Source organism: Carlito syrichta, unplaced genomic scaffold, assembly GCF_000164805.1.
Source record: "Carlito syrichta isolate Samal-C Ts95f unplaced genomic scaffold, Tarsius_syrichta-2.0.1 Scaffold288704, whole genome shotgun sequence".
Classification (NCBI taxonomy): Eukaryota; Metazoa; Chordata; class Mammalia; order Primates; family Tarsiidae; genus Carlito; species Carlito syrichta.
The window spans coordinates 140,253-152,591 of record NW_007232800.1 but is presented as its reverse complement, the minus strand read 5'-3'; the positions used below and the strand labels follow the sequence as shown (position 1 = coordinate 152,591).

The window sequence follows — 12,339 nt, the reverse complement described above, 5'->3', positions numbered from 1 at the left end:
GAATAGACACTTCTCAAAAGAAGACATATGAGCAGCCAACAGATACATGAAAAAATGCTCAGTCTCACTAGTTATCAAAGAAATGCAAATTTAAACTACACTAAGATACCACCTAACTCCAGCCAGGATAGTCACCATCAATAACTCAAAAAGCAACAGATGCCAGAGAGGATGCGGTGAAAAGGGAACACTTCTACACTGTTGGTGGGAGTGTAAACTAGTATGATCTCTGTGGAAAACAGTGTGGAGATTCCCAAAAGATCTAAAAATCAATCTTCCATATAACCCCACAATCTCCCTACTGGGAATATACCCAGAGGAACACAAATCACTCTATGAAAAAGATACCTGCACACGTATGTTTATCCCAGCATTGTTCACAATAGCAAGAACCATGGAAACAACCATGTTGCCCAACAAAAGAGGACTGGATTAAAAAATGTGGGACATACACATAATGGAATATTACTCAGCCATAAAGAAGGACAAAATAATGAACTTCACAGCAACCTGGATGGACTTAGAGTCTATAATACTGAGTGATGTGTCACAAAAACAAAGAACTGAGTATTGCATATTCTCACTCAGAAGCGGACTTTGAACAATTATTGTAATACTATAAGAAAAAGATTGGTAGTAGCGGGAAACTGCTGGGGTGTGGGGAATGCAGGATTGGCAGTAGTGGGAAACTGCCAGGGGTGGGGGTGTGGGATTGGCAATAGTGGGAATCTACCTGGGGTGGGGAGCACACTCATCAACAAGGGTACCTGCATAATGAACATTTGTATTCCTAACCCTGAATTGTACCCAACATCTTTAAAATGAAAAAATTAAAAGGAAAAAAAAAGAAAATAATTTTTGTAAAAAGTGTTCTAAGCCATAGGAATTTCTTTATTATCCTAAGTATCTTTTTTTTTAGGGTTCCGCTCTTTTACTCAAGCTACAGTGCAGTAGTGGGAGCACAGCCCACCAAAGTCACAAATTCCTGGGTCAAGCAATACTCCTGCCTCAGTCTCCTGAGTAGGTGGGACTACAGGTACATGCCACTATGCTCAGCTAATTTTTAAATTTTTTAAGAGAGAAGCTGGGCTCGGTGGCTCAGCCTGTAATCCCGTGCCTTTGGGAGGCTGAGGTGAGTGGATTGACTGAGCCTGCGGGTTCGAGACCTGCCTGGGCAGCGAGACCTCATCTCTACAATTAAAAAAAAAAAAAATCAGCCGGGTGTGGTAGCGCATGCCTGTAGTTCCAACTACTTGGAAGGCTGAGGCGGAAGGATTGCCGGAGCACCAGCAGGTCGAGGCTGCGGTGGCCCGGAGCGGCCACTGCACTCCAGTCTGGGTGACAGAGTGAGACTCCAACTCAAAAAAAAAAAAAAATTTTTTTAGAGACAAGGTCTCACTGTGTTGCCAGGGTAGTCTGAAACTCCTGACCTCAAGCAATCCTCCAGCCTCAGCCTCCCAAAGTGCTGGGATTACAGGCATGAACCACCATGCCCAGTCTATCCTAAGTATCTTTAAACCATTTTATTTGGAGTTGTAAAGCCTTGGGATCAAATAATGAAAAAGAAACACTTCTTACTAAAATATAGTAAAGAATGCCAGCTTCTCCAGTGTCTTTGGCCCCCAGGGTAGAAAGGCAACCTTTCATGTTGAATAGGGATTATATCCTGGCATCAAAAATCTGTATAAACCTTGGAAATCAAACATACCGATTCCTTTTCCAAGAACTGTCATTAATTCATTGTTTCATTAGACAGGTCCTGAACTTTAGTTTTTCTTAAGGTAAAGTGAGAGCAGTATCTTCCATTGGCCAAAATAAGCAGAGGTTAGTGAATAAAAAATTTAATTCCAAGACATGCGGCACTTCTCAGGTGAAAACTTTTATGTAAGTACCAACTATTGATTTATTTCTAAAATATCACTGCCTTTATTAGAAATACTCTGGAGAGCAAAATACTTTCATTGCTTTGGAAATTAAAGTACCAGCAAATATTGGCTTAAGAATGTAACTAACTAGCCCAATTTAAAGACAATAATTTATATAACTGGCATTTGAAATAAAATAATTTTTTTTTTTGGTTATTTGTGATGGGAAATTACAGGGGCTGGCTTTTTGGTCATGGATTTTAATAAAATCAATAGAAATTTGTGGATGCTTGGAGAAGGACAGACCAAATTATCCCTGGAATACTTTTACTTTCACATTTTTTTCCCACATCTATTTCATTCTCTCTTTCATCAAATAAAATATCAAGTATTTTAAACTCTAAGCTTATGATCTATAGCTTTTATCATAAACTATTAGTTTTGCTCTTAATAAGTCAGTTGGCCCAATTTCCTCTGTATTTTATTGACTAAATGACTCTGGCTGAATTACATTCAGATAAAGTTATCAATTGTTAGAGTTGGCCTGGAGGACAAATGATTAAATAGAAAGTGTACTGGTCAGGGTGTCCTGAGAATTGGGTCCGTGCTCCAACTCAGCTGTTTTTGAAACTAAATAAATATGAAATCAACTTTTGAAATTCTACAATGCTGTATGACAAAAGAGACTCATTTACATTTAGTTGCCTCTATGGTGGTCTAAGTTTGTCAAGTTTATCTTTTCCCTCACATTGACTCCACTTCCCAAGTATTCCTTTCCTCTAAGCAGTGGCACCAGTATTCCTAAACTGTAGAGGCTGGAGATTTTGCAGACCCATTCTATTTTTCTGTTGACTTTTTCTTCTTTCTCCAATCAAGCCTCATTATTTCTTCCTCCATGTCACAACTTATCGTCACTGCAGTCAGTTGAACCTTCTTTTCTTTAGTGATATGGCAGGAGGTAGTGTTGTAAGAAGTGTTTTCAGCTTTATTTCCAGTTGGGTAGTCTTGTCTCACAAAAGAACTCAACTATTTTGGCTAAAATTTCTCAACAGAAAGCAGAATTTAGCTTTTATGTCTTATATGTGCATTTTTCTGTTTTGGTAAAGTGCTCTGGGGACAACTGAACTTGCACAACGGAGAGCATGATATCCAGATGGTACGGCTACAGACTGTGTGGAGAAGAACTACAGGAAGAAAGATGATACTTGCAGTTGGGGAAGAGGTTCTCCAAAGAATTGAGAGTGTCCCACTCATGAGCAGAGGACAAGGTTAGATACTCTAGGAGTGGGTGATATTTGAAAAGTACCTAGGGAGTGGGACGTAGCACTTAGGGAATCTGTTATCAGGAAGCAGAGGCTCAGCCTATAGCTAGGAGTATACATACTGAGAGAGAGAGAGAGAGACTCTTAAGAGCTGTTACGGTCTCCAACCGAAGGTAAGGAACTGAGTGTATAAGAGTTTACCAGGTATTCAGAACTAACTAGATTAGAGGTGGGAATCAGGTAGTTGAACTAAATAAGAAGCCAAGTTACCAGAACTGGAGAAAATAAGCTAGCATCTTAATGCAAAGTGAATGATGCTGACCTCTACAAGATTGAGTCACAGTACAGTAAGTCCTTTCTACCTGAAGTCAAATTTGTCTTGGGGATTGAAATGGTGCTGAGGTCAATTCAGCTATGAAGAAAGGGGTCCTCCAGAGCTGGGAATGAGGCGAGGTTGACTGACAGATGCATTGTCAGTAAAAGAAAACTGACTTTGAAATCAAGATACCTGGATTCTAGATGATTCTCTGTCTACCTTGTGATTATGCATAAGTTACTGATGCCTTTGAGAATCAGTTTTCTTATCTATAAAATGGTGATGATATTGTCTATGTAATAAGGATATTGCAAGGCTTAAGTAAAATAACATATAGTGTTGAAAACTACAATGGGCAATATGTTCATTGATATTCTCACAGATTTAAAAAATAGTATTTCTACTACTTTCAGGAATAAAGCAAACAGGTTTATAAAATTTTTGAAGTTATATGCAAGTCAGGCTTTGTTTCTTGGTTTGAGAAACTAAACAAGAAGCCAAGTTACCAGAACTGGAGAAAATAAACTAGCATCTTAATGCAAAGTGAATGATGCCGACCTTTACAAGATTGAGTCGGCACATTAAATCCTTTCTGCATGAAGTAAAATTTGTCTTGGGGATTGAAATATTGCTGATGTGTTGCTGAGGCTAATTCAGCTATAGAGAAAGAAGTCCTCCAGAGGCTGGGAATGAGGCAAGGTTGACTGACAGATGCATTGTCAGGAAGAGAAAACTGGCTTTGAAATAACGATGCCTGTTTATTGTCTTTAAGAGTCACACTCTTAAACAAAATTAGTGTTTTGTTTTTCTTTTTGCTTTTAAGCAAATGTGAACAAGCCATCCTTTCATTCAACAAATATTTACTGAGTATCTACTATATACTAGACACAGATTTAAATACTGAGGGATATTTTATAAACATATCTAACAAAAATCTTTGTTACCATGGAGCTTACATTTTGGTAAGGAGAGGTAGGCTATAAGCAATGAACATAAAAATGATCAGTAAAAATGTGTTAAGTGCTGTGTACAAAATAAAGCAATAGAAATAGAGGATTGCCCTTCTATTTCATTGAATTGTCTATCTGTATTCTCTTGGATCTGAGTTTCCTTAAGATTATTATTTTGAATTATTTTTCTGGTGTTTCATGTATATCCCTATGATTGAGGTCTGTTACTGGAGAATTTTTGTGTTCCTTACTTTTTCATATATTACATGTCTCTACTTTGCTTTTTCATATGTTATATGTCTCTACTTTGATTTTATGCATCTGAAGGAGTATTCATCTCTTCCTATTTCATGGAGTACATTTAGTAGAAAATTACTTTTTAAATATGAATGAGTCTTGGAACGTCATTTCAGTGGGGTGCATTGGCTTTGGTTCTAGTTTGATGCAGTAGGGTTGTCACATGTTTCTTCAGCTATAATGCACACTAATGACATTTGGGTGTCTCAGTGGTCTAGGCTGTGAAAGTTGGTGGCAATGGTGGCACAGCTTTGCTAGAGTGGGCTTTCCAGGATGGTTCTCAGATTGGGACCTCATGTATTCATGTATGCACACAGTGGATCAGCTGACGTGGGATCTGATTCTTTGGGGTGGCTACAGGGCTGGTACTCTGGCCGGGACATGGGAGTATGTGTAGGGGTGTGCCTGCCAGGAGTGGCCTGTGAGGTTGATTCTCAGGCCTGGGGAAAGAGTGCAAGGCAGCAACTTGCAATTTTAAATGAAATAGGGTCGGCCTCACTGAAAAGGTGATATTTGAAACAAGAACTTGTGGAGGTGAGTGAGTAAGCCATGGGAATGAATATTTGATGGAAAAATGCTCCAAACAGTGAGAACAACAAATGCAAAGGCTTTGAAGTGAGAACTTTCAGCCATGTTTTAGAGCAGGTATTGAAGAACTATAGCCTGTGGACTATATCTGGCCCACCAGCTGTTTTTGTCCGTAAACTTCTAATTGTCACACAGCTATGCTCATTTGTTTTTCGATATGATTTCTTTTGTGCTTCAACCATGGAGTTGAGTCATTGCAATAGAAATTCATATCCACAATAACCAAAATATGGCAACAACCTAAGTGTCTGTCAACATATCAATGGATATAAAATTGTGGTATATATTAAATGGAATATTATTCAGCCTAAAAAAAAGGAGATCCTGCCATCTGTGACAGCATTGATGAACCTGGAGGACATTATGCTAAGTGAAATAAGCCAGGAAGAAAAGACAACTATTGCATGATTTCATTTATATATGGAATCTAAAAATGTCTAATTCATAGAAGTAGTGAGTAGAATGATGGTTACCAGGTTGATAGAGGTTGTTTTGGGGGGGAGGTGGGAAGAATAGGAAGATATTGCTTAAAAAGTTTGATGAACAAGTTCTAGATATGTAATATATAGCATGGGAACTATATCTAATAAAACTGTTGTATACAAGAAATTTGCTAATAGAGTAGATCTTAAGTGTTCTCACTACACACACACAAAGGTAACTATGCAAAAAAAGATGGATATGCTAATTAACCTTACTCTAATAATCAGTTTACAAGTATATCTGTATCAAAACATTACATTGTACACCTTAAATCTATAAAATTTTTATCAAGTACAAAACAGATGCTTACCTTTCAAAAAAAGAAAAAAGAAACCTATGCCCTCCAAAGCCTAAACTATTTATTATCTGAAAAAATTATTTAAAAAGTTTTGCTGATTCTGCTCTAGAGAACAATGCTGTAGTGGAATGAGCAAACAGTAAAATTCCACGTTTTCTGATTTGTGAGGGAAGACACATTATCTTAAAATTTTTAATTATTAAGTTTTTTATGGTAGAAGTTTCTTTTCATCTTACTTAGACTCTACCTAGAAAAGCAGATTATTAATACATACATTTATTCTTTCAATAGACAAAATAAGGGACTTGGTTATCTTTTATCATTTTTACTTCTTTTTTTTTTTTTTTTTTGAGTTGGAGTCTCACTCTGTCGCCCAGACTGGAGTGCAGTAGCCACTCCCGGCCACTGCAGCCTCGACGTGCTGGGCTCCGGCGATCCTTCCGCCTCAGCCTTCCAAGTAGCTGGAATTACAGGCATGCACTACTACGCCCAGCTGATTTTTTGATTTATTGTAGAGATGAGGTCTCGCTGCCCAGGTGGGTCTCGAACCCGCAGGCTCAGGCAATCCACTCACCTCAGCCTCCCAAAGGCACGGGATTACAGGCTGAGCCACCGAGCCCGGCTTCATTTTTACTTCTTACAGTGGTAATCATGTTTTTATTTATTCTTTAAATGTTATTCATAAAAATGTCCACCTTTTACCCATTCAAACAACATTAAAAAAACAAATGTTGAACTGAGTGTGGTACAGACAAAGTCCAACAGGTGGCTGTATTTCTCAAAGTTTCAAAACCAGCCCAATTGCCTATTGCATGAAAATTTCCAACTCAGTTTGCAGCTACTACACATTAATTCTGTGATTCCAGGATAATTAATTTTTATAACAAAGGACTAGGTACGAGAGGGCAGGGAGGAGAAAAAGTCATCACATAACTAGAAATTATTTTATTGGTTTTATCCAAATCAGTGCTTCTACTGCTCATTCAACAGATTCAAAACCAGTGTTTGTCCATATGCTCTGTCTGGTTAGGAACTCTGTGGTGCTCTCCCAAATTACATGGGAAATAGAAGAATTGAGAATCTGTAGTTAAAGACTGAGTAGATTCTTGGGTGCAACATAGAGTGCTGAGTGAATTTGGAAGTTATTTGGCCTCTTGGCGTAGTTAATTAGTAAAAAGTTAATAGTAATTTCTACCTCATAGTATCATAAGAGGCTTTCTATAGGATTTTGGTAAAAGTCCCTAAGTAATATTAGCAGATTTTATGCTAAAAGTCATTATTACTATTTATGTAACTCTTTCTTCCTCTCTTAAATGCTCCTCACAATCTATTCTATCAGAAAATGTCAATGCATAGACTTTATCTTACCAATTTTGAGTCTCTAATCAACTGCAATTACTTCATTGTTTGAAAGATTTTGAGTTCTTTTTTTCCTGAGCACTGGTGTATGGATATCTGAAGTCATATTATACCTAAATCATTGCCAGGTATTTTTCCTATTAATGTTTCCATATTTGTGTTTGTCTCTACAACATTACTGTCTAACAGGGAATCTAATTTTACTTCAAATTACTATTCAAATTTTTTTGTTTAGGCTAGTGTGTGTGTGTATGTGTGTTTGTGAGAGAGAGAGAGAGAGAGAGAGAGAGAGAGAGAGAGAGATACTCTTTTCAATTCACATAGAATTATTCTATCCCAAGTCCATTATTTTAACAATATAAGTTACTGTACAGAAAATTAATTCCAGCAATTTATATACTATATATAAGACACTGTGCTAAAAGTTTTAGTATATAAAATTCTAACCTCAGAAAGATTATAATCAAATGTGAAATATAATAAGAGGAGACAAGTCTTTATGCTACAAGTCAGAATAATCTATTTTTTCTACTCACTTTGTTACCAGATATTCACTTCTCATATCACTTTCTCTCTTCAGAAAAAGTAAGGAACAGTTTGTGGACCTGGAAAATGTTGGCAGGCTCTCTGCCGACCTCAGATTCGTATCTATATTCGTATCTATACTCCTGGATTAGCCATGTCAAGTTATTTTATTATTTGGCCTGGTCTTTACGTGCCCCTAGACATCAGAATAACAACAGTTGTTTAAGGTATCTGTGTGACTATCTGATAATCCTAATTATTTTGTTATCTTTGATTTACTTTTATTTTTAATTGAGAGATAATTACATATATATGGGTATAATGTGATATATTGATAAACGTATATATTGTGGAATGCTTGTATCAAGCTAATTATCCTGTCACCTTACATACTTTTTTTTTAGAGACTGTTTAAAATCTATTTTTAAAAGTAATTTTGATATACCACAAATACATTACTATTAACTGTGGCCTCCATACTGTGCAATCGATCTTGAAAACTTATTCCTCCTGCCTAACTGAAACTTTGTACCCTTTAACCACATTTCTCCATTCCCCTCATCTTTCATTCCCCCACCTCCAGCCTCTGGTAACCCATTCTACTCTCTACTTCTATAATCCGACTTTTTTAGATTCTACATATACATGAGACATTGTGTTTGTCTTTCTGTGCCTGGCTTTTTTCACTTTAATTTCCTTCAGGTTAAATGACAGTATTCCCTCCCCACCCTTTTTTAAAGGCCAAATGGTATTCTATTGTGTATATACACCACATTTTCTTTATCGATCTATTCAGTGATGGACATGTACATTGATTCCATGTTTGGGCTATTATGAATAATGCTTCAATAATCCTGGGAATTCGGATATCTCTTCCACATACATGATTTTTTTGAGTTTATTTCCTTTGGCTATATACCCAGGAGTGGAATTGCTAAATTTATAGGTAGTTCTTATTTTAATGTTTTGAAACACCTTTTACTATCTCTCAAAATTGGCTATATAAATTTACATTCCCATTACCAGTATAGGGTTCCCTTTTCTTCACATCCTCTCCAATCCTTGTAATCCTTTGTCTTTTTTATAATAGCCATTCTAAGGTGTGAGATCTGACAATTCTAAATGCTCTTCTAAACCTAGGAAATTATGTATGGAAGGTTGTAATATCTTCTAGGTTAATAAAATGCTTTATAATTTAGCCAAATTCATGTTTTGGTATTGTGAAGACATGAGAAGCAGAGCAATGTTGGTGAGAAAATTTTCACACTCTCTTTGATTCTTTCTTGGAAAACACCATCCATTGTCTGACACTAAAATTTGCTCTCCGTTACTCAAAAAGTCACCATCTTTGCTGCAGTTTCATGAAGAAGTCTGGCTTTCTTTGACATTATAAATTTTCTGTATCCTCTGGGAGTCACAATCAAGATGCAAGTTTTTGTTAATTTATCTTCCAAAGCACTGGAATTAATCAGATGCATTAAAATTTTTCATATGTTGCAAGAAATTCCAGTTCCAAAATGGTAGTGTAGAAGCAAGATGGCTTCATTCCCTACACAGAAAGCCAAAGCCAAATATACAGCAGTGAGATTATCACCAGCAATAGCCCATATAAAATATGAGGATGAGACTGTTTCTATGACCACAAGTAGGTGAAAAAACTGAGCAGATGGTAAGAAAATAGACTTCCATATCTGCGATGCCCTTCCCACATCTGGTTGGTATCAAGTATGCAAAACATTTCCCCCCAACTCATGGTTTTTACACTGGAAAAAGTAAAACTGAGGTAGACAAGCATCTTTTCTTCCATCTTGGATTCCCTGTAGGAGATCTATCCCTGGCTCGACCCATGGGAGCATCAGGAGTGCTTGAAGTGAGAAATATTCCTGAAGGCAGCCAAAGATAAAGGGGAGAGATGAGACTGCTATCCCTAAACCTGGATATTATATTTTGAAACTTAGTCAAAGGAAATGCCATATCAGAGTGGCTGTTCAGCAGAACAATGCTGAAAGAAGTTTGTTCCACAGGTCCCCTAGGAATAAACCCATAACCAGCCTTCCCATACTACTGGGATATAGTCTTTGGGACCACCCCACTTTGGGAAAGATGGTACTCTGATTGTTTACTAAAACCAAGGAAAACAAGGGCTTAAGGTGCCAGTTAGTGCTGAGGAGGCAATGACATAGTGGAAAAAGAAAATTCTTGAAGAAAGGAAAATAATCAACAGGTAAGTTTCAAAGAATTTCTAACCAAACATATCTAATAAAAAACCAGAACAAGCCAAGCAGAGAAGACTGGAATAAATAGCTAATCATTTAATGCAAAGGCATAGCTATACATCCACAAGACACAACAGCAGACAGAGAACCATGATCTGCCCAAATGAACAAAGCAAAGACCTAGTGACTGACCCTAATGAGAGGTGGTATGTAAACTCTCTGACCAAGAATTTAAAAATAGAAGTTTTAAGATAACTCAATTATCTCCAGGGTAATACAGAAAATGAATTCAATAATTTAATTGGGAAATGTAACAAAGATATTGAAATGATGATTTTAAAAAAATCCCAAATCTTGGAACTGAGAAATACATTTGCTGAATTAAAAAATTTATTAGAGGCTTCCAACAGGAGACTGGATCAAGCTGAATAAAGAATTGGTGACCTTGAAGACAGGTTGTTTGAAAATACACAATCAGATGAGGAAAAAAAAGTAATAAAAAGGAACTAAGTTTGCCTATAAGATATAGAAAATTTCCTCAAAAGATCAAATTTCTCTTCCTCGGTGAGGCGCTTTTTGGCAGGCAGGCAGCATGGGGGCCATGGAGACTGAATGTGTGAGATGAACAAATGTAGCAGCGAGGCTAAGCTCCAGTGCCCCACCTGCATCAAGCTGGGCATCCTGGGCTGGTACTTCTGCTTGCAGGAGTGTTTTCAAGGAAGCTGGGCTACTCACAAGTTACTATATAAGAAAGCAAAAGATGAAAAGGCAAAGTGAGAAGTGTCTTCCTGGACTGTAGAAGGTGATGTTAACACAGACCCATGGGCAGGTTATCGATACACTGGTAAACTCAGACCACATTATCCACTGATGCCAACAAGGCCAGTTCCAAGTTATAGTCAAAGACCGGGTTATGCTGATCATCTCTTAGGAATGTCTGAAGCTGCACAGGCTCTTAAAGGTACTTTTCAAATTAAATTACTGTCCTCTGAAGATATAGAAGGGATGAGACTTGTATGTAGGCTTGCGAGAGAAACTTTGGATATTGCTGCTGGGATGATTAAACCAGGTGTAGCCACTGAAGAAATAAATCATGCTGTGCACTTATCATGCATTGCAATAAATTGCTATCCTTCTCCCCTGAATTACTGTAATTTTCCAAAGTCTTGTTGTACCTCAGTGAATGAAGTCACCTGCTATGGAATTCCAGACAGACAGCCCTTACAAGAAGGGATATTATTAATGTGAACATCACTGTTTATTGCAACAGTTATCATGGGGACCTGAGAGCAATTTTTTTGTTGGCCATGTAGATGAGGGAGCTTGGAAGCTTGTCCAGACCACTTATGAGTGCCTAATGCAAGCCGTTGATGCAGTGAAACCTGGTGTTTGATACAGAGAATTGGGAAACATTATTCAGAAGCATGCCCACGCGAATGAGTTTTCAGTTGTTCGAAGCTATTGTGGGCATGGAATCCATAAGCTTTTCCATACAGCCCCAATGTACCCCTCTATGCCAAAAATTAAGCAGTTGGAGTGATGAAGTTGGGTCATGTATTAACAATTGAGCCAATGATTTGTGAAGGCAGATGGCAGGACAAAACTTGGCCAGACGGTTGGACTGCAGTGACAAGAGACGGAAAGTGCTCCGCTCAGTTCGAGCACACCCTGATGGTCATGGACACTAACTGTGACATCCTCACCTGGCAACTTGACAGTGCGCGGCCTCACTTCGTGTCCCAAGTTTAATTTCTCCCATGTCAGCACATCTCAGTGATGCCTTCTTACAGGACTGTGAGTTTTGTTGAGAGTACAGAAAGGAAGAGGAACCTTTTTTACATCCCTTGTTTTGTTTTAACTATAGTGAAGAAAGGACCACAGCATTTGATGTGTGTCCTCAAGAACTTGTCTGTGGTCTGAAAAAGCTGAGAAGAATAAAGGAAACATTGCTATTTCCAGTGAGCCTCCATCTCTCTGCACATCTGTTTTCTCCTTTGCCTTTTGAGCACTTTTACTTAAACCTACTTCTCCCTGTTTTTATCACTGCCACAAACCGGCCATCAAGAGCCAGTTGCTTTCCAGATGAACATCAGAGATGAAAATCCTTGAACCTTTTAGCAATATCTGTTACACCAGATTTATAAAAATTATATATGTGGAAGAATATATGTATATATTTT

General features: G+C 37.7%; 1 pseudogene; it reads left to right on the top strand.

The window, feature by feature from the left end:
• Positions 1-10,751: 10,751 nt before the first annotated feature.
• Positions 10,752-11,908, top strand: LOC103255915 (annotated as a pseudogene).
• Positions 11,909-12,339: the final 431 nt, after the last annotated feature.